The sequence below is a fragment of the Alosa alosa genome, chromosome 1 (genome assembly GCF_017589495.1).
Source record: "Alosa alosa isolate M-15738 ecotype Scorff River chromosome 1, AALO_Geno_1.1, whole genome shotgun sequence".
NCBI classification, from domain to species: domain Eukaryota; kingdom Metazoa; phylum Chordata; class Actinopteri; order Clupeiformes; family Clupeidae; genus Alosa; species Alosa alosa.
This window is the reverse complement of record NC_063189.1, coordinates 8,734,168-8,761,348: the sequence shown is the minus strand read 5'-3', so window position 1 is coordinate 8,761,348 and position 27,181 is coordinate 8,734,168. Positions and strand designations below refer to the sequence as shown.

At 45.1% G+C, this 27,181-nt stretch overlaps 1 long non-coding RNA gene across 1 annotated transcript in view; it reads right to left on the bottom strand.

Moving 5' to 3' along the window:
- Positions 1-10,739: 10,739 nt before the first annotated feature.
- Positions 10,740-27,181, bottom strand: part of LOC125302848 — a 52,081-nt gene continuing 35,639 nt past the window's right edge. The window contains exons 2-3 of the long non-coding RNA XR_007194978.1: positions 20,298-20,398; positions 10,740-11,343 (exon numbers count right to left, since the gene is read on the bottom strand). This is a non-coding gene — a long non-coding RNA (uncharacterized LOC125302848). The remainder of the gene's footprint in view (positions 11,344-20,297; positions 20,399-27,181) is intronic.

Below are 27,181 nucleotides of genomic sequence, written 5' to 3'. Positions count from 1 at the left end.
TCCGGAAGTCTACGCAGAAGCGCCACGATCCGCATTTCTTCTTAATCAGTACAATGGGAGCCGCCCACGGACTGGAACTTTCCCGGATGACCCCTCCTTCCAGCATATTTCTCAGCAAGCTCTTCAGCTCTGGATACAGTGTTGGTGGCACCGGTCGATAGCGTTCCCGGCTAGGGGGTGCCGTTCCTGTAGGAATCTGATGCTTCACAGCATCAATGTACGCCAAAGTCTTCGTCATGTTGTGCAAAGATTGGCTGCCATTTTCGATAGGAGTTGGTGGAGACGCTGGCGTTGCTCATGGTCCAACTCCACTCCTTGTTCTCCCAGTACCGATGGCAGAGCAGAGGGGTTGGTGAGTATGGTGCTGACACCGACTTCCACTTCTCCCGAGGGGCCAGGAGTCAGCACGAGATCTTTGTGTCCGGCAATGTCCTCTGGCAAAATTTGGGTTACGGTGGCCAGGCGGGCGTTGGGGGACCTCCACTGGGAAAGGGTTGGGGTTGCAAAACCTCAAGGGAACCTGCCCAGCATGGACTTCCGCAAGTGTGTGGGCTGCCCTCCAGCCAGCTTCCTCCTCCGTCAATGGTTCTATCAGCACAGCACAATTAGTCCTAGGGATGGTGTCACTTACGTGACACCACAGAATCATCTCTGTTAGGCGGAGGGAATAACAACAGGAGACTGCCTAGTTAGTTTGGCCCCCCCCCTCCCCAAGGCAGTTGGTCCCTTCTGTTGGACTTGTCTACATACTGCAAAAAAGCCTTCTTCCAGAGTGTGCCTGCTGCTGGAGGCGACTGCAGCCTGGAAGGCCACCACCCGGGGTGAATCCCTGCATCACTTCTGCCAGCACTCAGTGATGACATTCATCCCTAGGACTGCCCTGTCGCTACCCAAACACTGGTCATTTCTGATGATAACCCCTTTATTTGGAATACATTATTCCACCTACCTTAAAATCTAGAATGGCATAGCCGATATATGGGATCTGGAGCCCGTTGGCAGCCTTCAGTGTCAGCCAACCAGGTTTGTCGACAGTGTTGAGGACCGAGTCTTGGAGCTGATTCTTGAAGAGGCTCTCACTGAAGAGGGTGACCTGAGAACCTGTATCCAAGAGACATTGTATTAATTTTCCATTAACCTCTACCTCCACCCCGGACGCATTACCTATTAAAGTCGGGTTTGGACGATGGGCCATCGTTTGTCTCATTCACCCCGTCACTCTTTCCCCGTGGCGGGGTAGCTAAAACCCTGATGTTGACGTCGTTTGGGGCAAAACCGTTGAACATGGCCTTCTGCACCACAATCTCGGCAAACAGGGCGTCCCTGCGCGTCCCATTGGTACTGCCTAGTGGGTTGGGGTGGGTGCTCGCTTCGTCCAGTCAACGGTACGTGGTGCACCCTGGGGGCAGCTGATGGAGTTACTGTGGTCGGTCCGTACGGTGTCTGGCTTCTCAGTTCCTCCACTATTTGGCTACTGAGGGTCTTCAGTTGGGCTGTCAGCTCACTTCGGAGTTCGGTTCTCAAACTTTCTCTAAGTTCTTCCAGGTCTGACTGCCGCTCACTCCTGGCGGGGAAGGCCCACCCTGGTTCCAAGACAGCATGGACTTGCGTTTCAATGGAGGGCCCATCCAGCTCTCTTTCTAATGCCCGAGCCTCCCGTTGGGCAGCTGGAAAGGTTAGCTGCTCGTCTCTTCGCAGCAGCCGCTGCAATTCTTGTCTCACAGACCCAGCCCGGAGGCCGAGAATGAACTGGTCTCGGAGGAGAGCATCTTCATCCATGTGTGCCTCTCCATCAACAGCACGCCACTTAGCGTAGCACTCCCGCAGTCGAAGGCTAAACGAACTGGTGCCCTCATCTGCAGCTTGTCGGCATTTATAGAACTCACCCCGTCGCTGGGCATTGGAGGCTGTATCTCCAAATATTTTTTCCAGGGCTGTGATGACTCGCTCACCGTTACGACGATCTGCGTCTGACAGCAGGGCTGCTTCCCGTCTGGCTTCCCGTCTAGTGTGCTGAAGACAAAGTCAACTTGCTGTTGGGCATTCAGGGGTTGGGCACGTAGCATGGCTCTCGTCTGGGTCTGCCATTCCCCAAACTTCTGCCGCTCCCCAGCAAACTTCGGAACCCAGGGCGCACTGAGGAACCATGGCATAATTAATGGTGACACCGGAGGAATCCCACTTGTAGCATTTACCCCTACTCCCTCATTCTGTTGATTCGTGCCGCTGGGATCCTGCCCGACTACGCCAAGAAAAGAGGTGTCAGAAACACGCTCCATGTTTAAGATCCCAGGAGACACGAATCAATCAGAAGATCTTTAAAAATACAATCTTTTATTTATATTCTCCTAAAATAGCCAAATGTCGCAAATAAAATGCTGCTTAATGTTCTCAAATGTAAATCAGTGTAAAAACAGTTCACAAGTCTAGTATAGTTCTCCAGTACAGTCTTTTCTCCAGGAGTCTAGTATAGTTCTCCAGTACAGTCTTTTCTCCGTCTTTCCTCCAGGAAGAGGCGTGTCCTCTTGGGGTATCCCTGAAGGCACGGGGCAGTGGACGCGTGGCCGGCTGGCTACAGCAACAGAGGGGAATCCCGGAAGTGAGTCTTCCGCGGGCGGCGTGCCTTCAAAACAACCAGCGGGAGACACAGATTAGCGGCAGCACGGTCAGTAGCATTAGAGCGGGCACTTTAGGTCCAATGCATAGAGAGAGGGAAGAAAACTACTTTCCTGCCTGACGTGGTTTGGCAGGCCGTTATGGTGTCCAATTCTCCCTCGAAAGTGGCTGGGAGTCCCGTGATCGTCCGGGCGTGTCGTCGCCGTGGCTTGTGGCTAAGAAGAAAATAACAGACCCTCAGCCAGGTGGCTCCACAACAACAGAAGACCAATGGATACAAGGCTATTAGCAGAAGAACGTCCCTTAACGAGGATACTTGCGTGCGTGGTATCAACCCAATTGGGCCGAGGAAACCAGCAGAAGATGTCTATCCAGCGAGGAGGGATCCGAAGCACCGGCGACAGCGGAACACCAGCAGGGGAGACGAGCACCTGCGTCTGGGCGCCCCATGGTAAGTCTCGGGTGTCTTTTATCAGACCTGGGTCCCGTGCTTTGGATGAGTAGGGGGTGGGGTGATAGTTCAGTTCATGGGCGCCATCTGTAGTAGTCAATTGTCAGCCCGCCCACCCTTAATAAGCTTCCCAACCCCAGTGTAAACAAACACACGTGAATCATGTCAAAATCGCTGCATACGCAATATCAGTGTAAACAAATCGTGCGTGCTTAACCATCACAGCAATCACCATAGCTTAGGAATTACACAAAGCCCATATCACGGTGGTTCACTGCAATCAAGGTGCCAACACACAAGATACAATACTGACAAAAACGTTTACAGTACTGGCCCGTTTGACATGTGCATGGCTTGCAAAGCATCACGGAGAGTAGCCTTCACCTGAAAATATTTTTGACTGTAATAGTCTCGACTGTAGATAATTAATAAACAGGGCAGAGATTCAGACTAAATATCTTCTTTTGGAGGCATACATATGTTTCTAGAGACATTGCTTTACAGACCGACTTATCCAAACGTTTGTTTAAAGAAAGCATGTAAATGCAATCAAAATCGGGGGCATTTATTTCCCTAATGCATCCTGCACATTCCTGACAACTCAAGGCTACGCAAAATAGAAGTCATTCAAACGTGTTTTATGGATAATATTTGCTTTGAACATTATGCCAACAATCATTAAGTTAAGTGCTTGAGGCCCTCGGAAAGATCCTTAGGATGTGCTTATGAAAAATGCTTCCCAGATATAAACAAACAACCAGTCCAACATTAGAAAATGAGCTGTCCTTCTATTCTCAGACACCTCTAAAACTGTAACCAGACTACTAACAGAACCTAACCACTCGTATGGTGTCCGTGTGTGCGCTCGTGTGTAAAACAGGGAACTGCTCTTATGGCTGTTTACTTACCCTTGAGGCTTGATGTCCTCCATATTACAAGAGGGGGCATGACCTCAATGCGAGAAAGCTTCCAAGGTCAAACATATTCCCCCAGACTGGATGTCTCAATGAGCTGAACTGTGACCTTTCACACCCTGTGTATGACAAGATGATTGAGAGACCAACAGACCATCCTATCCCCCATTTAAACACTTTCCTCCTATCTAAGTCCCGGTAGGACCTCCAGACATGCAGATGGATGAAGAGCAGGTCATCTGTAATGACCTCCCTTAAACTGGTTCCACAGTGCTGTAAATATAGACTCACTGGATTCATTGGTGACCCTGGTGGTAGGTGGAGTTAGGCCCCTCTGTTAAAGTCACAGTCTTGATAGAGGACTACATAGAACTTCTACCGACTGGATTGTTATTGAAGATGAATGTCAATTCATGCGAGCACCGAGCTACAATGCTCTGATTTTATCCAGAGAACATTTCCAGTTATATTTTTGGCTTGCCTGGGGAGCGGTCCTCAAGACAAAACCTCAAACATCAAGCACAGTTACATGAAAGGGACAAACTTCACTGAGACAGGGACACACTCCAGAAGACTTTAAAGATTCTACATCAATCTCACACATAGAAACACACACACACGCAAAAACATTCACATATGCACAAACACTTTCACACATTTCTTAGACAGCAGCAAGGCTATTTTAAGCAACACGAACAAAGAGCAGATAAACTGGTGGAGTGAGGAAGGGAGCTGTCAGCTCCAACAGACTACTGAATTTGATGGAAGAGCTTGTCCCATCTGGGCCTAAAACACAGAGTGAATTGGGGGACTGAGGCTGTGATGAAGTGATACAGACAGATACAGGGGGATGGATAAAGGCAGAGGGAGAGAGAGAGGGGGGTGATCGATGTCCATGTTGGAAAGGAGGGGTCAGCAGGAAACTGCTGTGGCAATCCATCACCACTGGACCAGGCTCAGGTGCTGTGAAGGGAGGGTAGGATGGGGTGGGGGCGGGGGCGGAAGAATCTGAAGAAAACAGAAAGTGGGATGAGAGAAGAAAGAGAGAGAGAGAGAGAGAGGGACACAGAGAGGAAGGGCGGGATGAGACAAAACATACTGGTGAAGGCTAGGGATGGGATGGGAGAGAGAGAGAGAGAGAGAGAGACGCAGAGAGGAAGGGCGGGATGAGACAAAACATACTGGTGAAGGCTAGGGATGGGATGGGATGGGAGAGAGAGAGAGAGAGAGAGAGAGAGAGAGAGAGAGAGAGAGAGAGAGAGAGAGAGAATGAATGGTGCATAAGACTTTTGGGACAGGAGGGCTGACCTGGCAAGTCATCCTATGCTTGTTCTGCTGCTTACTTAACCAAACCGTCACTGCCCGGTATAAAAATCAGCCAAGGTAAATAAACCGACAGGGGAGTCTGCCAGCAGAATCTGCTGATGCCAAGTCTTCATCTATCATTTCATCATGATTCTCAAGGACACTGCCTCCCAAGGACATTGCCGAATGGCCTTGTGGACACTTAGCCAATAGGTTTATTTGACTTCATGCAGCACTGCACAGATCCGGCTCGATGTGATGCATTCTGGGTTGAACACAATACATGCTGGTTAGAAATGTTGTCTGACTTCCTCTGGCACAGCAAGAAGTCACTAGGATGTCACCATGTGCCATGAGCTTGAATAGCAAGGCGCTTGCAATCAGCTTGTGCAGTTGCTCACCAGTTAACTGCATGAGCTAGATCCCGCCCTTATGTCTTCAAAACATCACCCTCATTGGCTGGAATGTCCCATGACAAAAATGACATGTTTCCCATGGTGCTTCCGCATGCTAGAATGTGAAAATGTTTTTGAAAATTGAGGGGATACCTTCTTATTTGCGATTTCTGTAACAGTGGTACTGAAAACAACGAACAACATATTTCTATGTGACACAAGTATACAGAAAAAAACTTATTACTGAATGTATGTGCTACAATGCTGACCTGTTGAATGTATGCCAACAATGGTTTAGTAAAACATCATAATTTATTTAGTCAGTCATCTTGTTCATTTTGAATGAATAAGAAGGGGATTTATTCGACGCAAACAAAATTCTGTGACACCTCCCGTCAGTCACGTCAGGTGTAGACTGGAGGTGTAGGGGCCTGTCTGCCGTCTTTTATACCTGCTGACACTGGCAGATGATGTAAGATCACGTTAGCCGTCAAGTCAGCCGCAAGCCCATGTAGAACACCCCTAGTATCAGGTAATCCTAAACATGGCTGCCTTGCCACAGATTTCCTCCCAGGACTTGGTCTCTTCCTCTGCATTTATCTGCCTAGAGGTCGGCACATCACTAGAGGACACACGCACACCGCTGGTGTGGACAGGAAAGGTCTAGACACTATTGATTAGGCTTTCGATGTCCATCGCCTACCAACATTTCCAAGTGCCCAGTACAGCAAGACCACTTCTGAAGGCAGGGTGATGCTGAGAGATTGTAATACTATGTTGATCTTTGCTTCAGATTATCTACAGAAGCTAGCTACACTGAGTATGTTTACCTGAAAATGTATATTCTGATACTAACCCAACTAACCAAATTGTCTGTGCAAAAACAATTAGATTGAAGGAATGTGGGATGCTAATTAAAAAGATTCTTTAGCATTTTGATCAACCATCTTTGCTAGTTATTATCAGACTATGCTGTGTTACATGTTAACGGGAATATGAATGGAATATTGTATTAAAAACTAACTTAAACATCATAATCACAATATTGTCTTATTTTGAATGGATACAATAGTCGTGAGATAGATTGTTGCTGTGCATGTAAACGTAGTCAGTGTTAATTATTAGTCATATGTGAATGTGTGTCAGTGTGAATGATTGTGTCCAATTGCATCAGTGGATGTTTTTTTTCCAGAGTCCAACACCACACCCTCTCTCAAATCTAGCCTCAACAGATTAAACATCTCATACATGGAATACATTAAAAAAAGTACATGGAGAGGTAAGGTCCGATTCTTTTCATGACAAATGACGACGACTCTCTCAAAGCGAGCAGAAGTCAAAGCATGGGGCGGACGGGAGGGTCCAGACGGGGGGGAAAGCGAGGTGAGAGTCGAGACGAGACGAGACGAGACGAGCAGAGGGGAGAGGAGGGGAGGGGGGGGGGGGGGTGGCGCTGAGATAGTGTCTACTCAGCAGGGCCTTTCTAGTCCCCACGCTGAGGCCGTGAGGGGCAGGGATGTCAGCACATTCTGACAGGCTCCGGGCGAGGGGGGGATGGGAACCTGACGCAAGCGCCACTCCGCTCCATCAAGTCACATAAGAATCACAGGGGTACCTGTGTCCTGATATGTTCTCCCTATGCAAATGCTTTACATGTTGTTAAATGGAACCCTCTGATTTTCTTTTAAATTAACTAATAATTTCACCATGGCTTCCCGTAAAAAGCTGTTCAGCAGTGTCTGACATCTCGTTTGGTCAGTGTCGACAGAATGACACTGCATATATCCACAGAGCTTCATCAATGTGCCAGGTTTTTTACGCAGTTACATCCCTCCCTTCTGAGGTGCTGTGGGGTTTTTTATGGCCCATTCTGATTCACTACATTTTCCCTTTACAGAGAAAGGACAATGTATGAACATTAGAGTTTTTTTTTGTGCAAACACAGATAGTAGAAATCACAAAAAGAGCTTTGAGGAGCAATTAACTAAATCTGACAAAATGTGTATGAATCACAGACTATTCCTTTAAGAGACATCCCACAGGCCACTGCATAGTACAGAATACATCTCCATATAAAAATGTTCCAGTCAATGCTGCAACATCTTTAAATCCCTGCCCTGGCCTTGTACCATCAAGGCTAGAATAATCAACCTCAGATTAGCATACAACGGCCTCTCTGTCTGATTAAACTTGCCTGATCACCTCAGATCAATGCCAGTGGGCTGTCAAAGAGGCCAAAGGACAGTGTGAACCTGCCAGAGAAGGTCAAGAGAAGGTTAAAGTGACAAACAAGTGACATATTTCCCCTTTCCGTTGCATCTACCATCTACAGAGGGCCAGGTCACCAGTGGCTGCAGGTCAATATCCGGCATGCTTTAAGGGAAGGGCGGGTCTGAAGCACCGTATCAGAGGGGTGAGGAATCAAAAATGGATTGATCTGCTAATAATATTTTCTCTAGGACTCATCGGATTCCCTCACTGAAAGCAAGACAGGCTTTCATAGGTTACACTTAGGCCAAGACTATAAACAAGATGAGCAAACACAATGGGGAGGAATTATAAAAGTGGCTGTATGATGGTGTGTGCAAGGCATTTGCTGGGGTGAAAGGTTGGTAGGTACTAGACAGTATCCTTTTTATTCTGGAGACCTTCATCACTTTATATCTATTAAAAGCCTTCTTATGCTCTGCTGCCAATCATGTTTGTAATCATAGTGATAATCCATTAGTAACACTCAGTGAGGAGTTTGAGGATGCGGTCTTGGACATGAAACGCAATCTTCCTGGAAGACACAGACCGGTTCTAATTGGGGTCAGAGATGTCATTGTGTGGACCAATCAATAACGAGGCAAGGTCCATTTTAATGGCTTAGTGAAGACACTAGGTGGTTTATTATTCATGAGAAGTGTCTGTCTGCTTTTAAGTGTTCTGGGTGAGGTGGTGGTGTTGGGGGGGGGGGTTACAGGAATGAAAAAGGAGACAGTTGGAATGGCCTTGGGAAGATGTACTGGACAGTACAGTTGAGAGGGCCGTGTCTTGCTATATACTTCCCTACTGTAGAATATGGTTTCATTGAATCATAGGAATTCATCCAGTGTAAAAAAGAAATAAAAGGAAAGTGTCAGCTGTTTGTGATCACTCTGGAGAGGAGACAAAACAGGAGGAAGGAAAACACCCAGTTTAATGAGAAACACCAGCCTGCCAAGTCCTGTCCACTGCCTGTTCCAACTAAGAGTGTGTGGGATTAGCACTAGCGTCCACTAACAAACGTCAGCAGGTGAATGATGCAATGTCATGAAATCCCAAGGGGATTCAAGGCTACCACAATCTGTTCAGTCTGGGAAAGAGTGGGGTCAAAAATCCAGGCCCAGTCATCGACCAAGAGGCGGCTTGGACAGGCTAATTCCCGACAGTGTCACATTTCACATTAGGTTTCTGTGGACATTCATGACTAAACATTGTAAGGTGTTTAATTATTTGTCAGCATGTACAGATTTAGACCTCAGAGATGGGAACAACGCAGCCATTCGAAATAAGGAAGACAACAGATCTGACAGCAGCAGATGATGAAACAACCGTTTGATATGTTCTATTTCCTCCTGGCCCTGGAGAGAAATAGATGGTACAAGATGAGCCATTTATCCACGAGAGGCAGTTAATCGGCTGTTCAGTTATCTATAGATGACTGCCATCTATTGTAAGTGTATCAGAGGCATCAGAGGCATGAAATCCACTCAACTCAATACAAAGGACTAATTATAGCTACGGTTGAATGAATCACTTATTGTATCCAGTAACCCTGTTACCCGCTAGTCTTACATTCCTTCCCAAGAAGTCATTTGTCCCATTGAGACGGAGCCGATAGCAGGTGACTGAGATTCGATTAATGCAATATCACCTCCTCTTCTACTTGCAGACATTTGCCCCAAACACCAAGGAAACAAGCCACAAGGTCTCAAAATTACACACACACACACACACGTGACTTTGAGCACTGCTCTGAATGAAGCTCAGAGCTTCAGTGAATGAACAGCCTGGCATATTTAATTACCTTCTTTCAGAATTGTGCCGTTTGAACAATACACAATCAGATACCAAAGTTTGCATTGTACCAGCAGACTCTAGCACCATTCCCACTCTACTCAGAACTGTGTGGGCACTATCAAACACTCCGGCCAGTCATAATCAGCTGCCCACATATTCCACATTCCATCGAGGCAGGAGATCAATGGTGCGTTTCTCTCAGCAATGCACCGTCACAGCAGTCACTGTTTTGAAGTCATGAGCAAATATTTGCTGGCCGCTAAGTGGGGAACTTACGTCTTTTGTCAGGAGTTTGCCCGCGGTAAGTTTTCCAGTTAACTACTCAGTGCTGAGCTGCTGGTACATTTGCTTGGCCTGTTATGACCCTCAGAGAGGCTGCCGGGGAGGAGAAATTGTGGGGGAAAAAAAAGTGTTTGACAAGGCACGAGGAGCATGACCTTCAGAACAAATGGCAGGATCAAAAGAAAAACTGGGCAGACTCATTCAGGTCACTGCTACAAAACTGATACACAATGTTAATCATTTTGTGAACCCATGGTATCCAAATTGAGGAACATATTGCTCAAGCAGATCGTCTTTCTGGTTTGCTTTTAGTCCTACAGACAGCTTTCTATTTCTTAATGTGTTCTGTGAAAACATGCCCTTTTCGCTTCTCTGCCATGACTGATATTCATGCTCCTGGGTACCTCTGGCCTCTGAGGTGAAGTAAGTTAGGAACAGGTTGCAAAAAAGAGGATTATGGGGCCTCTACATGGTGCTGTTTTGGTGGAACCGGACTGACGGTCCTCAGGTGACACGTGATCGTGGAGGAAGAAGGGGGGGCTGGTGTCTCCTTCCCTCACATGCTCTGTGGGTTAATCTCAACTCATCCCCACCACCCCCCATATAAACATGACCCTCTCTGTCCCCAACTCTCCACTACCCCTCCCCCCATGCAATTCCATTAACCTGCTTACTTTAAGCAGCCAGACATTTCACTATCCTCAATTCCCATGAAATGACACCACACGGCAGTTTAACAAAAGCAATTTCATTTCTGTGCTCCCGTTTAATCATTACACACATATGGACAAGCATTTGTTCACCTTGAAGTAATGATTACATTGTTGGTTTTAAAAGGCTTTTATGGAAAACCTATGTTTGAGAATTAACCTCAATCTGTGTGATTATAAGCATTTTCATTACAACTGTCAGGGTATTAGGAGAGATTGTATTCCTTCACTTGGTTTCATTAATCTAAGGCTGTTTGTTCAAAGTCCAGTTGTCTTGGTGCCAATGAGTCCAAGCGTTGATGAGATAACTATGTTGAGGTATTTAAAAACGTGACTGATACCTCTGATCAGCTGGCAGGAGGTAGAGGCGACCTGAACCACTTGTGTGGCTCCTCTTCTCCGTTTGTAACCCAAAACCATCTCACCCCTCTCTTTCAGGGGGTCTACTCCACTTCCCAACTGGTGATTGGTTTAGAGACACACCTGGACCACATCACCAGGTTCGAGGTTCCTCTTGAGGTCATCCTCCAGCTTAACTTTGTCCTTTACTTGATCAACTTCATCGCTCATCCGCTGTCAGTCTCCAGAAACAACGTTGGCCGCAGGAGCTGTGTGGCATATGGCCTCTAGGAAGACACAACAACAACAACAACAACAAACAAACAAAAAGTGAGCAACGTCAACACATTGAGCAACGTCAGCCTCCTATTGCCTAATTTTGGATCATGTCACTTAACTGTGATGGATGAGCATGACTACTTTATCAGATTGGCCAAATGCAATTGGAACTTTGCCCTTACCATGCCATGTTTGGGCTCTCCCAGCATCAACATAACACAAGAACAAAAGAAAATGAAAGTGGATCAATGAAAACAATTGATATATGCTGAGATGTGTGCATGTGTGTTAATATAATGCAGGGCTTTGTGTGCGTCTTTGTTTATGTGACTCGACTTACATTGTGATGTGCGTAGAGCTGCAGTGCTGAGTGAGTGTGTGTGTGTGTGTGTGCGCATAGTGGTAGTGTATGTTGAGCATAGTACTAGTATGAGAAGAGTTGTAGCTCTCTCTCGCTCTAGTATGGGTGTGAGCGCTCTCATTTGGCTGATGACAGCAGCTCATGAGGGGGATGGTGGCAGCTGGCCTGGAGCCAGCTGGGGGGAATTATCAAATCACCACAGCAGCAATATGCTTTATGGTGTCTGAGCTGCTGTGCTTAATTCTCTCTCTCTCTCTCTGGGCTCTTCAGTCAGACATGTGTCAACGCATGTGCAGTATAGTTCACATTCTACAATGTACCACAGATCACAAACCAGGAGATATAGCACTGTTGAGTAACATGGGGAATATGTTTCATCACATTTCTCACAAATCACACTGGTGTCACACTGCTTATTGATTGGTGCAACCTGTGGTATTCTTGCATGGAGATGAGCAATGGCCTCCAAACTAGTGATGGGCAAATGAAGCTTTGGTGAACCACTGAACCACAGCAGTGTGAACCTAGCGACACTAGCTGAATAGCAAAAAGATGGCCGCCACACATACATTTTTCAACATAATTGGATTTTTTCATATTGGATTTTTTCCATTAGTGTTGCTAGCTTCACACTGCTGTGGTTTAGTGGTTCAACAAAGCTTCATTTGCCCATCACTACTCCAAACCCCCTGACCTACTGACCATGTTTGACTATTAATTCAGCAGAGCACAAAGCACAGGTGTATCTCAGGTGACCATGATCAGTCTACTGGGGCATCCAAGATTCAGTCAACACCCTGGTGCTGGAGTAGAAAAGGAGGACTGAAGTATTCACCCTTTAGTGAGCATGTTTGACTTTTGCTGGTCTCATTTTGTATCAATGGGATTTTACTGTTGGCCTCCTAAACTGAAACAAATCAGAAATGACTTACGGCCATCTAGCCTAGCCACGCCCCTGTCCTGTCCTTGTGTGGGAATATGGAACGATTCCAGTGAGAAGGAGGGATATTGCACTGACCCAGTTCCTATCGGCAGCGTGAGGCAGGGCTCCTGCACTGTGCTATCTTCTGTTATCACCTGAGAGATTACATGGACCTCACGGGCTCAGAGCAACAGAATTATCTGCACCATCTCTATTATCTATAACTCGTGTGTTCTTCTAAACTAAGGTAGGGCTGTGTGTACAGTGCAAATGGAACGTAATCACAGCTTTTTTACACATTTTGTTATGTTTCAGACTCATCTTAATATGGATTCAATTATTTTTTTCACATCAATCTACACACACTCATACTCCAATACTCCACAAAAAACAGGTGTTTGGAGTGTTTTGTAAATTTATAAAAAATAAAAGACTGAAATATTCAAATTCAATTCAACTTAAGTATTCAGACCCTTTGTTATGACGCTCTGGTGCATCCTACTTCTATCAATGGTCCTTGAGATGCTTCTACAATTTGATTGAAATTAATTCACTGGATCTCTTTATATAAGGTCTCACAGTTGATGGTGTATGTCAGAGTAAAAACCTAGCCACGAGGTCGAGAGAATTGCCCATAGACCTGCGAGACCTGCTAGGGTTGTGTGAAGACACAGATTTGGGGAAAGATACAAGAACATTTCTGTAGCATTGAAAGTGCCCAAGACCACAGTAGCCTCCACCATTCTCAAATGGAAAAGTTTGAAACAACCAACAGTCTTCCTAGATCCAACCACTCAGCCAAACAGAGTAATCCGGGACAAAGAGAGGTCAGACAGGTAACTAAGGACCCAATGGTCACTATGAATGAGATCCAGAGTGAGGATAAAAGAAGCGTAAAGGACAGTGTTGAAGTATTGTGTGTAGATTGATGTGAAAAATAATTGAATCCATTTTAAGATGAGTCTGAAACATAACAAAATGTGGAAAAAGTGAAGCGCTGTGAATACTTTCCGTATGTACTGTATGTGTGTGTGTGTGTGTGGGGGGGGGGGGTGTTATGAGGGGTTTCGGGTTATTTTCTAATGACTACTCTGTATGTACTACTTTGTTGCAATATTTACCATTTACCTTGAGAAGATGAAGAATAATTAAGGAGTTCATAACCATCCACCCAGCATACCACACAATCACAATACACCTGAACTTTACTCTAAATAAACAAAGCTATAATGTCAACAACACCGCATCAACATCACAGAGCATCAGGAGTGCTTCCAGCCTACCCAGCACGCCGGCCTCATTTATAAAACACAGCCCCCCCCACGTCCCTCAATCGTGGCATCCCTCGGCACCTTATTATGGGCCAACTCACAGCCCTGCTTCTCATTACCCGGCGGCAGGGAGGCAGTCTCGAGCCATAGGGCTGCGACTGGCCCGCACATCTCACATGAGGACCTCCTCTAGGCACACACAGCCCGCAGAGGGACAGGTGTGGAGTGCAACAGCTGGCCTGCATCAGAACACCTCTCTCACACACACACACACACAGAGACACCATGCAGGCCAATGGAGTGAACATGCTCAGATCAAAACAATGATGGTATCAGAATTAAACTAGTAGAGGAGACAACCGGGTGTACAGGCTCAGTGCATGTTCACAGGGTGTGGGCGCTTTGTGTATGTACACGTCTGTGTCTGTTCAGTCTCACTGGGGTACGAGTTGACTAACATAAGTCAACTCGTAATCCAACATAATGATAGAGTACAAGTAAGAGAGTCTTCTGAAGTGTTCAGGTTTCTGATGTCTCATCATGGCATCTTGAACAAGCAAATAGAAACACTCCCATGTGCAGTTACTGAAGGTTCTAGAATTTATTATTGGCAATGAATAATTGCCACCACCAGAATGCAGGAATCAAAAATTATTGAGCACTGAGACATTCTGTCTCTTTTAGGGACTGTTCGCTATTTATTTAAGGGGCTACCGGAGGAGTTTTGGGTGTGTTAGTCAAAAAAGACTTGACCCTCCCTCGCCAGCAAGACATTTTTCTATGACCCTCCAAAGTGATTGAGAAAAAACGCATGCCATGACCCTCCCCAGTCCCAACAATTTATTGATGCCTTCTGGGTCAATTTCGGAGCTTGCATGCTACTACTCCTCGTTTGCACAATTTCACAATTAATCACCGGGACCGAAAACAAACCTGTCAACTTTTTCAGGGTTTATACCGTTAACTTTTTCCCCACTGTCTTAGGAGGAGCTGCAGGGCCATCGCAAGGGGGTGCGAGGCCCTGTGCGAACTTGACAGATGTGAAGCCCTTTTCACTTAGGTGCATGCAATCATGCGATAGCCTACTTTACACATAGCCAAGGCTACCGTTGGTGCATTTTAATAGTAGTCTAATAAGCTACACCAGCTTGTCTTTAAGAGGGGAAATTGTATAGCCTTAGCTGAGTCACATATTTGGCCATATGCTGTTTATCATAGGCTACATCACGAAGCCAAACTAGTCTAACAAAGGCGAACACTTTAACAGGGGGAATTAATTGGGCATGAATCATTCTGCTGAACGCTATTTGTCAATGAGCAGAAACACACACGACATTCAAACTGTTGATAAGATGTGCACTATGGAAACTGGTCTGTAGGCCAACATTGGACAAATAAATTACATTGACCATTTCGCCATATCCTGACTCAGAAAAATGAAATGAAATCATAGGCCAGCTTAAGGGTAGCGTCTTTTTCAATTCCTAGAAGGGCGAGCCCACGATCTCTCATGTGACATGGAGGTGCGCAAATAGTTTTTAATAGCCTGTTCAACTTCGAAAAGCTTCGTTCACCCGATGCCAGTCACTGATCGCAATTTCAAAGTTCGGGAAGCTTCATTCAATCTTTTTAAGTTTTAAGTGCCGTAGCCCATCTCGAGCCTATTATAAGGTCAATTGCGTTCCGAATTCAGACGTGCTCAAAAAGAAAAATAACTTCGGGCTAGATTTTTATAGATGGTTATGATCAATATGAGAGCAATTTGATGATCATTGATCGTTGTTTTGGGACGTTAAGCCTTTTCCATAGGCATCAGTAAAGGAGATTGAAGAAACATGCCGTCACGTCAGGCCTAATATGACTTAATGCTACATTTTTTGAAGGTTCTTAGTGATTATGAGGAACAGTATTAGAGACATTTGGTGATCACTGATCGTTGTTTTAGAACATTAAGCCATGATAAGCTTTTTGCTTAGGCTACAATAGGCGTTAAAGAAGAATAAACGCTTAATGTCATCTTTTGCCAGGTGCGAGGCCCATCAGACGCGAGGCCCTGGGCGACGGACCAAATTTTGCTGTTTTCATGAATGCAAACGTTAGGTGACCCTCTCTCCTAGACTAAAAAAAGTTGGGTGACCCTCCCCTCAACAAAGAATGAAAAGACGCGACCCTCCCCTATTTTCCTCCAGTGGTCCTTTCCATAAAAACCGAACGGTCCCTTAGCGTAAAAATTACTCCAGAGCTCCATCTGTAGACTTATACCTTTCTACCAATCAGTGACAGACTGGCCCAGCTGAGAGGAAGTCCAAATTTCAGCTCCTGCTCTTTCTCCTGTGACTCCATTGTTCTCGGCCTGTCCAGCTGTATCTGTCTGATTGACAGGCAATATCTCTCTGAAGCATCCTTACAGGCCCTTCACTTCACTCTGATATCATATTTGCTTTTAAAAGAACAACCTGAAATTTCCCATAAGGCACTGGGTCATGATGACCTCAGGTCTGTGGAACAAGCACAAAGCCTGAAAGCTCCCAGACAAAATAGGGCTTTAGGACAGCTGTGCTCCCAAACATGTTTGGCTTCTCATCACACACATTTCAGAGTTAAGGGCCATTTTAAAGGGCAGTATCAAATAATTCTGGATTCACTCGTGCCCATACTGACATCCTACCAAACTGCTAAGAGCCTGTGGCCATAATATAAGTTAGCCTTCCTAAATGGAACGGTCATAATAATATTTAGGACTGTTTTCACAAATCGTGGAATGAGAAAAAAGAGACACACATTCACTGGAGTTTGCAACATTCGTGTTTAGTCTTCCGTGGGCAGTCATGGTCTGAGAATCCAGGCCAAATCAAATATACAGAAGATCATGGGTCATTGACAGAGAAAGACCATCAAGTGTGAGAGACTCCGATGGAAATTTACAAACTGTTTAAAATGCATACAAAGTATGTATGTATGTATGTATGTATGTATGTATGTATGTATGTACGCATGCACACACACACACACACACACACAAAATAACACTCCAAACAACTCAAAGAAAAGGTTACTGAAAAGCATAAGTGAGGGTATGAATACAAAAAAATGTCCATCACTAAGAAATGTAAGGAATAAGGGGGTAAGGATTAGGAATATGGCAAAGGTGCAAATCTGCTTAGAGCAGTCCGTCACCACAAACTGAGTGACCATTCAAGAAGAATAATGATGGGGGAGGCCATCAAGGCACCTATGATTAACTCCAAAGAAGTTAAAAGCTTCAGCAGCTGAGATGGGAGAAGCTATGCTTCCCCCGAGTTCTTCACAAGTCAAAGCTCTATGAGTGAGTGGCAAAGATCTCATTAAATCTCAACTGAAGTTCGCCCAAAGACATGTGGGAGACTCCAAGGTCAAATGGAAGAAGGTTCGTTAGTCTGATGAAACCAAAATGTAGCTTTTTGACCATCAGATTAGATGCTATTTTCGGCGGACACAAAACACTGAACACAAAACACCAAAAACGCACCATCCTTCATTTAAAGCATGATGGTGGTAGCATCATAACCTGACTCTCGCCAGATGAATTTTGTTCCGCCTAGCTCCACTCACATCCATCTGGGATCGGTTATGTTGAGAGTGATTTCGGCACCAGATTTTATAGTAGAGCCAATCAGGACGCAGGGCGGGAGTTTCATAGATGTGCCCTAGCCTAGAAGCGACTGTGAGACTGTTCTCAGCGTCACGGGTTGGCTTCGATGTGAGTGCTTGAAGTAGCACATCAATAGATGACGGACAAGTGGCTTATCCAAATCAAATGCATGGATTTTTAATAAGGCCCAGCCTTCTGAAACACCTCTCCAATGGATCGATCCCATATGGATGAGTGGAGCTAGGCGGAACGAAATTCATCTGGCGAGTCTCAGGTTAGTAGCATCATGCTGCGGGGATACACACACAAGTGCAGACAATCTGATTCAGTCTGCAAAAGAACTACGAGGAGAGAAGATTTACTCTCCAGCAAGATAATGAGCCAAAGCCTACAGCGCAAACTACACACTACACTACAACAAGTTGAAGGTTCTGGAGTGGCCGAGTCAAAACCTCAATCCTATAGAAAATCTGTGGCTGGACTTAAAAAGGGCTGTTCACACTTGATCCCCTTTCAACCTGGCAGAGCTTGAGCAGTTTTGCTAAGAAAAATTAGTAAAACTGCAGTATCCAGATGTATAAGCCTAACCGAGACCTATCCATGCAGATTCCATGCTTTAATTGTGACCAATGCTGACTTTAAGAGGATTATTTTGCATATATATATTTTTTTCTTAATTAACATTATTTTGTAAAAAAATCGGCTTTCACTGATATTAAATAGAGGGGATTTTTGTAAATTATTGTAAAAAAGGCCAAATTAAATTGATCAATTCCATTTATAAAAGCAGTAAAAGTGGAAATATCCAAGGGGGGGGGGGGTGAATACTTTTTATGGGCAGTATCTTTACTGTGTGCGCCTTAAACATACAACAAAGAGAGTGCACATGAATGAAAGCACATTCTGCCTACCAGAGAGGGGCAGAATGGTGAGCTGTGCTTTTTTGGGCCGTCCTTTAAGATATTTGTTTGCTGAAACATAAAAAAAAAAAAAATAGTTTGTAGGTAGGGAAATATTATTTTTTTACTGCCAGTCATTCATCATTTTGGACAGTGTGTGGGCTTGCTGCATGCTCCTATCCAGATGCATGTAAAGGCTCGCTCTTTCATGACAATCTAGCAAAGATTTTTCATCAACCGTCTCTGATTCAAGATCGATTGCATCTCTAGCCTACAATGGCATGCAGACAGGCCTACGTCTGTACTCATAAGCTACCGACCGATCACTTGCAAGGAAGAGATTTGAAGTTAGGTGCCCTGAAGGTGTACCCTGGCTCTCGCGAGAGCACAATTTGAATTTGCTCAGCTATGACTCTGGCGATGAGTAATGATGCTCATTACCTATGCCCATGGAGCCGAGCTGCACCAATCACATCGGTGTATCTGATATAGGCGGGCCAGAGGCGAGCTAAACATATGACGACAGTGCTGCAACGTCAAAGTCCGAAAACATTGGTCGTAGTGTTACCCAATTGCGTCGACATACGGAATCGGTCAGTAAACATTGGTTGTAGTGTTATCCAATTGTGTGCAGTGATATTTTCAAATGCATGCTTGGTGCCGCCCCTCGAGTTGGGCCATTTTCATTACTCGTAGCCAGACCCTTAATCTTTCAGATTTGGGTCTGGATTTCCAGGCTACTGAAGGTGAGCAGTCATGCTAAAATTAGCCCAATTGAACTTTTTACCAATTGGCATGATATGCATGAAGGCTTGGCGATTTATTGCTTATTCCACTTGTATTATTACATCGCTAACATTAAACCTCAAAACTGAGCTAATGTTGAGACATGACTGTTGCGTTGTTGAATTCACATACCCTACCAGCAGTGTTGTGCAATAGGCAAATAAAATAAACGGAACATGTGGGTGTGCATTTGCATGACTAACCTGCAATTTTCAGATGTGAATTCCTTTTGTGTTATCTGATTTAATAGAATCCCACCAAAAGATAAAAGATAAAAAAAAATAAAAAAAAAAAAAACACCTGACGTGAGGAAGGCTGGAATATTTGACAGTTTTTCATAAATCAGCCTGAAGCCAAAACAAGCACCACAGTGTAAACTTAGTTTACAGCCAAGGACAGAGTGTGGAACAGTTCGGTTACCTCTGCTGTTCTGGCGGTTATTGCCCAACAGCTTCACGTGTGGCTCAAAAGGATAACGTAGCCCCTGTTTTTTTCCCCACATACTTGCGTTTGTCTGAGCAGGCCAAGCCCTGAGATTTGATAGTGAGGAATGCACTGGGGATGTTCTGTCAGCCAGCTGCCAGGTCACTGCTTGGTCCACCGAGATTAGGCCTGATCGACTGCCCATATCGCTCAGCTCACACAGCCCCCTGCCACTGGAGGGGTGAGTAGGCAACATTGCCCTGCTGGCCTTAACTGCTCACCCCCCTCATCCACCACCACCCAGGCCTATCTCCATCTGCCACTAGGCTCTGTATCTGGGTGGGAAAAACTTCCTGTTCTGACCTCTCAACGGAAAGTTGACCCTCCCTCCACTTCCACCTCCTCCCCCCCCCCTCCTCTCACCTTACCACACAGCTCTCCTTTACACAAGCCCTGCTCACTGAAATGCTGCAGTCCTCCCACACACAGACACGCACACACATACCATGAGTGAACCACTAGCACACTCTGGAAACTCCTCACGGCCCCCAGACTGCCGTCGAGTAGCACTGGATCACTCCAGTGCAGTCTCTGCTAGTACAAAGGTGGGTCTAAAAGGAAAGTCTGGGCCCTTCCAGGTACACATTTAATGCAGGAAGCTTTTTCTACCCAAGTCAGTCACAGATGCAGCAGATGCACCTTTTAATCCGTTTTTTCTTTTCTTCACAAATGCAGTGTCTGCTAACAGTATTTCCTGTAGTGGCCTTGAGCTGCAAGTGAAATAGAGAAACTACCTTTGAAAGAGTTTCATTGAAAACCGGACACATGCATGGTAAAAGTACAAATGAAGCCTATTAACTACAACTTACCTCAGAAGCACAGCTAAAAACAAGGGCCCTATTTAACTACCTGACCAAACATTCTTAGAAATGCTTGTTTTCTAAAGCCACAGTTCACAGTAAGTGCAGAGCAGAGTATAGGCCTAAGTATTTTTAAAACGGTGGTCTCTGAAGCGTGATGGGTCTTCTCTCATCAGCTCAATGACAGAGTTGCATGAAACCTCTTCCCTCAGTGAGAGAGAGAGAGAGAGAGAGAGAGAGAGAGAGAGAGAGAGAGAGAGAGAGGGAGAGAGAGCGCGAGCAAGCTCAGTCACCCCTCTTCCCCATTCACCATCCTCCTGTCCTTTGTCACTCCTTCCATGATACTGTGATAAAGGTGTTTCACGTCAACAGCCACACTGCGCTCTTAAAACATGCTTGACAATGATTCCCTAAGGGGCTTTTTGTTTTGTACAATACATTCAGATGAAGACGAAAGTGACAAGAGCAACAAATTTACAAAATGTCTCATCTTGCCCAGCTAGACCACAGTGGATCGTGAGTCATAAGCGTGGCCCCGTTCACACGGTTCCCTCTGGGACAACTTCCAGCACAAAACAGGAATGCCTTCCGTTTTCCAACAGGGGAAGAAAAAAACATCCACAAACAAGCTTGTAGATCGAGTCTCATGAGATGAAACATATGTGACATGATCCAAGCTGAATCGGTCCCCTCGAGAGGCATTCCTTTCCGAGGGTGACTATGTCGTAATCATGTCCTCTCTGATGTACTGTCTGATCACTTGAGCCATAGGTGAAGGCCTTCTATGGTAAAGAGCATACCTTGCAGAAGCTGATATTAGGGGGGGGTAGCCTAATACAGTAAAGCTTTTCTATCTGTCAAACAAGCACTGCAGCAATAAAACCACATGGCAGCGGCTCATCAGATAAACCAGATCTGATGTAAAAGGCATGACAGGCTCCTGATCAAAAGGGTCTGATAAGATTAGTGATTTCACAATTAGCGCTAGGCTACACATGTTCTGTAGAAACAGTCCTGGCCACAAGAAAAAAGATGTAATAATCATATAAAGGCAGATATTTCCGTCATGGTGGGGGATAGGGGAGAATACTGTACACCCTCCCCTCCCCTAACCACCCACATCATTCCCTGCATGCAGTGCACACACTGCTGTGTACTGGGATAAGGTGAGGTGTGTCTGGAGTAAATGACAGACCAGTCTTACGTCTGACAGTGGGCCAGGGGAGCAGACCACTGGTGCGAGTAAACAAACACCACGCCACATGAGAGAAGGAGCTGCAGCCAAGCGCGAGGAGAGCGGGCCAAACTGCCATCGGGCCTCGGCCAACCACTGCCTGCCAACCAGCCAGCTTTGAGAAACCTGCCAAAAATGCACACACAGGTCACTCTGAAGAAGAGGAGAGAGAAAGAGAGAGAGAGAGAGAGAGAGAGAGAGAGAGAGAGAGAGAGAGAGAGAGAGAGAGAGAGAGAGCGAATGAGCAGGAGTGAGCAATTGGGGCAGTTGATAAGGGAATCCCTCTGCCCTTTCACAGAAGTGTCTCTTCTAGCACCCACACACTTCTCGTACAGGAGCGTAAGAGAAGAGCATTACTACATGTGTTTACCTCAACAGCAGCTTGGGGTTGTTGCTGTTTTTCTTCTCCGTGGGCGGGGGGGTAGAGGTGAGCTGGATCTTGCCATTGACTGGGGGCGGGGGACGTCTACTAAATGTCTTCTTGTCTAGCTGGGTTTATGTTTACAAGAAATCAAATTCAATCGACAAATACATTATGATCACCCAACCACCCTCCTTCTCCAAAGGTCTCCAAATATTTTCTCATAGTTAGTGTAAGAAGTTAATGAATGAATTTTAATTTACACAACTGCAAATCATTTGTCAGGCATTTATGACCAACAGGAACAGGAATCCCTGTTCCATATCAATGCTTATGAATGGTAACTATAACAACCATAGTAGGATGACGGTTGAGCCTGGAGGCAGGCTTCGCAACAATGGAATCTTACTGTAAACAAGCTAACTGTCTATCGCTGTTATAGGGCTAACGAAAGTTTTAGCCTACAACAAGCTGAACTAGTGGGCGGAGGCATCTTTGCCCCTCGCCATCGTCCATTAATTCCGTATAACAGGACACCTCGGCGGCCGTTATCCCTTACCTAAGGACCTCCAAATAATAACCGCTGTCAATGGCAATGGTTTTTCATTCAAAAGTGAAGGCAGATGGTTGATCAGCTGTGTTCTAATAGAACGCCGGTCATTATTGGGAAAATAAGTCCCTTCAGGGCGAAGCAAGACCACTGGCGCGCCGGGGTCCGGTTCGCCCTGTCGGGACTTATTTTCCTAATAATGACCGGCGTTCTATACATTATCCCTTACGTTCTATACATTATCCCTTACATAATGGAGCGGAATGGAAATGTCTGATTTCATACTTAGCCGGCATGACAGGTTTACGCTGAACATGTTTGTTTGAACATGGGTAAGGAGCTAAACAAAGCTAGTTTCTTTAACAGTTAGAAATGTGTATGGTTATGAAACTGAAAGAGGACTGAGATTGACATTTTAACTGAAGTCGCAAAACCAACAACCAACCTGCCAGGAATTATCCGTCATGCTGTGAAAGTGTATGCATGTATATAAGCTATTGTGCACGTCTCTATTCCACAAAAGGAAGGAAGGAAAATTCGATGGTCAGGGAGAACATATAATCTTACTGCAGACATGCTCCGGCGCAGCACACATGATACTTGGGGAGCAGGATCCCCTTGCATCCGTCTAGACATGAGAGCGGAAGCGTCTATTAAATATACCTCCATAAAAATGAGTAACATACCCCACTGGCTTCCCTCTGAACCAGAGCTCAACCTTTCACCCCAAACACCTCCACCCGGAACAAATTTGTCAGCAGTTAACCTGAATGTCAAACAAAGACATTTAGTTGACATCTACCACAACCGTCCTTTTTTGCAGATGTGTTTTATGTGGTGATGTGGGTAATGAGGTAAGGCCTCGTTGGAGTGTTTGCGAGTCTGACATTCAGATCTCCAGCTTTCACAAAAAATGAGCATGATATTTGGGTCATTCCACGTCAATTCAACCAGGGCCCACGCACTTAGGTCTCAAAAAATTCTGAAAAAATTACCAGGTGTACCTATGTTATCCAGGAGACACACTGTAAAATTACTCTTATGTAAGATCAATACTTTCAAAGATACAGCCAGTTTTACGGAGGGATGGGGGTGTCGATTTTGTTCGGCCTCTTTTTTTTGTCAAAGTTCACAAGCCCACAACGCGAGAACTAAACCATGCCGGAGGCTCAAATTTTGCATTCTGGTACATAAATAGGAATAGTATGTAGCAAAATCGTAGGGACTAAATCGTAGCAACTTTGAGGGACAGCTATGACCATGCAGGATTACCCAGACCAAACGTGACGATTTTGCTACATACTATTCCTATTTATGTACCAGCATGCACAATTTGAGCCTACTACATGGTTTAGTTCTTGCGCTGTGGGCTTGTGAACTTTGACAAAAAAAAGAGGCCGAACAAAATCGACACCCCCCTCCCCCTGTAAAACTGGCTGTATCTTGAAAAGTATTGATCTTACATTAGAGTAATTTTACAGTGCGTCACCTGGGTAAACATAGGTACACCTGGTATTTTTTTCAGAATTTTTTGAGACCTAAGTGCGTGGGCCCTGGTTGAATTGACGTGGAATGACCCATTTCTCTGAAGTAAAGGGGAGTGTAGGAGCAAGACATTATGGGCGGTCCATTGAGGCGGTTTTGTTCCCAAAGCCATCAATTTTTCTCTTAAAAAGTCTGGTAAATTATTCTTGTTTGAGAGAATGACTGTTTGTGTGTATCTTCATTCTGTGTGTGTGTGTGTGTATCTTCATTCTGTGTGTGTATCTTCATTCTGTGTGTGTGTGTGTGTGTGTATCTTCATTCTGTGTGTGTGTCTTCATTCTGTGTGTGTGTCTTCATTCTGTGTGTGTGTGTGTATCTTCATTCTGTGTGTGTGCGCGTGTATCTTTATTCTGTGTGTATGTATGTGCCTTCATTCTGTGTGTATGGGCCTTCATTCTGTGTGTGTGTGTCTTCATTATGTGTGTGTGCGCATGCATCTTCATTCTGTGTGCGTGTGCGTGTGCGTGTGCGTGTGCGTGGCGAAGGCAGTGGCGTATGGCGTCTTGATGTCGTCTTGGCGTCTTCATTCTGTGTGTGTCTTTATTCTGTGTTCGTCAGTGCTCGGGCTCATGTGTGTCCCAGCCATATGTACAGCTGATTCAGCATTCAGCTGATAGGGACAGATACAGTATGATAACCAGAGTCCTGTGGGTTTTAGGCCTAGAGACGGGCCTGTCACTTGCATGCGCCCACCTGTGGACAGTGCCATGTGGCTTACTGTGGCAAACAGTCACACATGGACTAATATGTAACCAAACACATGATATGCGAGGGTTGACCCCAGGAGACCGCATGTTTACAGTGAAACTATAGTCACCTGACCTCAGGTTCACATTCAGAAAGCGCAAACCTGGGCATGATCACCTTGCATGTATAAGTAAACAAACTAAAGTACTGTATGCATGTAGGCCTTTGTGGCCAAACAGAGACGCAGTAGTAAAGCAGTTCTTCCTCTTAAGGGCCTTACTCTATCAGCATAGATCATCTCATTTAAAATTGCCATAGGGGAGCACATTGCTACACTTTTACATTATACTCTTGTACATTATACCTGAAAATGTTCACATACTGTATTCAATTTGTCTTATTTCCTCTGTTCTTAAAAGGAACACGCCAACATTTTGGGGAAATTACCATCACCATCTCCTCCAGAGTTAGATAAGTTGATACATCCCTTCTCGTCTCTGTTCGAGCAATAACTCTATCTGAAACACCCACCGTTAGCATAGCTCATTGAGGTGGGCAGTTCCAACTAGCCCATAGCACCCAAAAGTGATAAGAACGTCAACATGGATATGTATCATCTTATCTAACTCTGGTGGAGACAGTGAATAAGCTAATTTCCCAAAATGTTGTCGTGTTCCCTTAACATAAATAAACAAATGGGAGCGAGGTAGCGAGTGGAGTTGATTTAGGAATGGGCCTCAATTTGAATAATGGGCAATGTGCAAGTCTTAACCCTCTAACCGCCCATGTCGCAATATTGCGACAAGCGTCATTACTGAATAAAACAGACGATAGACCGGAGTACATTGTAAAATCTCATTTGTACTCTTGACCACTAGTTGGCAGACACCCAGAGCTTCGATTCAAGCTCAACCTTTTTTTTCAAAGTTTTCAGGAAGCTCGCGAGAAACACGCGAGAAACACGCGAAGAAGACGTGCATTTCCTCCATAACGCGGAAGCGATGCGGGCCTTAGTTTTGCACAAATACACCAAATGTTGGGGGAAAAAAAAAATTAAAATCACGTTTGACGAAGTCTTGGATCTGTTATTCACCTATTCTGATTGAGAATATCTGCCTTTTGGAGAATATGATCGATCGTCTATTGACTGATAGTCACGGTGCGTCTGTGAATGGAGGTGCGTCTTTGCGACAGTGTCCACTAAGCATACCATGCTTATTTCGACCTCTGCCCAACATAGCTGGAGGTGCCAGTGGCAATAGTGATGATGGTGTCCGTAATGGACGTTGTATAGACAGCAGGGGTTGTAAAAATAGGGCTCTGAAGAACTACAAAGTCACCCGCGATAGGAACTGATTTGACCAGGCCACTTTATTATACAGTAGCATAGGGTTTGTGATTTAGTAATAGTTTACTATTGTTGGTTTACATGTGACTGTTTTCCTGTTCATTTGTTATGTGGGTGAAATGAAAAAAAAGAAGAAAGTAAAATGGTGGTTCCCATCCAGTGACATCATAATATTCAAATTAGATGAGTCAATTTACCCCCTTCATAAACTTCTGTTCATACTCAATGATTTTCACATTTACAGTAGGACTTTATCTATGACCACTTGCAAGCCATGGCCTTTTGAAATTTTGATGTAAAAATCCAATTTATTTTTTTTAAATCCTGGCGGCTAAAGGGTTAACTCACGTTGCTATAGTTCATGCATGAGTTTGCATGTTGATGAACTCTTTGCCCACCATTTATCTGTGAGAGAAGGAAGCACCCAGGAGATGTAGCGTTCACTTCTCATGGGTGAAATGCATCTTATGATCGATGAAAAAAAAGCCCCATCCAAGGCGCTTGAGCAAAATTTGGCAGGATGCCGACAAACGTCTTTGGTGGCATGAGGACTCACCAGCCGTACTGTGGGGCCCTGAGGAGGGAGGGGCCATACTGAGGGGCAGATGGGACACCTCTCATTCCTGAACTTTGACCTGCCATTTGCCATGTTTCTATCAGTGCACGACTACACATACATGTGTGCAGATTGAACATAAAAAAAAAATAATGCTGAAGGGAATACCATCTCGAGATGATAAATCATTCTCTGACCTTTAGAAATGCATGACCCACGTCAATGGAGATGACGCGGCAAACAAAGACATATGACAACTGGGCATGCTCACAACACCCCATTTGTTTACTGCCAGAAACTTGAACATGAATGAGGCTTGTTGTTCTCTGTCTGTCTCTCTCCCTCATACACACACACTTTTCCATCCATTGCCATCCAGACCAGTGTTTATTCAACCATGCTGACAGTATCA